Raw genomic sequence first — 336 nt, 5'->3', positions numbered from 1 at the left:
ATACGATACGAGATACGATAATACTTTAATGGTCAGATCAAGTCTGAAATGTGAGTTGCATCACAGCAGCTCCATGTGTAACATCAACAGACAAACATCAAGACACGATACATGGAAAACAAACAACAAACATTTAACATAACAGCACAATCAGTGAGAGAAAACCTGCTCAAGGAGCCTTCAGCGTGCTTTTGATCTGGATTCAGCTCTGAGTTTACTGAGAGGATGGACTGGAGCACAAAGGATGCTTCAGTCTGACTTTATTGAATTGCGGGACCCTGAGAACATTAACTCAAGGACCCTGAGAACATTAACTCAAGTACTATATTGACATAC

General features: G+C 40.5%; 1 protein-coding gene across 1 annotated transcript in view; it reads right to left on the bottom strand.

Annotated features, from left to right (window-relative positions):
* tom1 (target of myb1 membrane trafficking protein) overlaps nt 1–336 on the bottom strand; it is a 154,909-nt gene that overhangs the window by 5,366 nt on the left and 149,207 nt on the right.

Source organism: Notothenia coriiceps, unplaced genomic scaffold (genome assembly GCF_000735185.1).
Source record: "Notothenia coriiceps isolate Sejong01 unplaced genomic scaffold, NC01 NC01_scaffold00037244, whole genome shotgun sequence".
NCBI classification, from domain to species: Eukaryota; Metazoa; Chordata; class Actinopteri; order Perciformes; family Nototheniidae; genus Notothenia; species Notothenia coriiceps.
The sequence above is the reverse complement of the archived record's forward strand: the minus strand, read 5'-3'. Positions and strand labels throughout refer to the sequence as shown.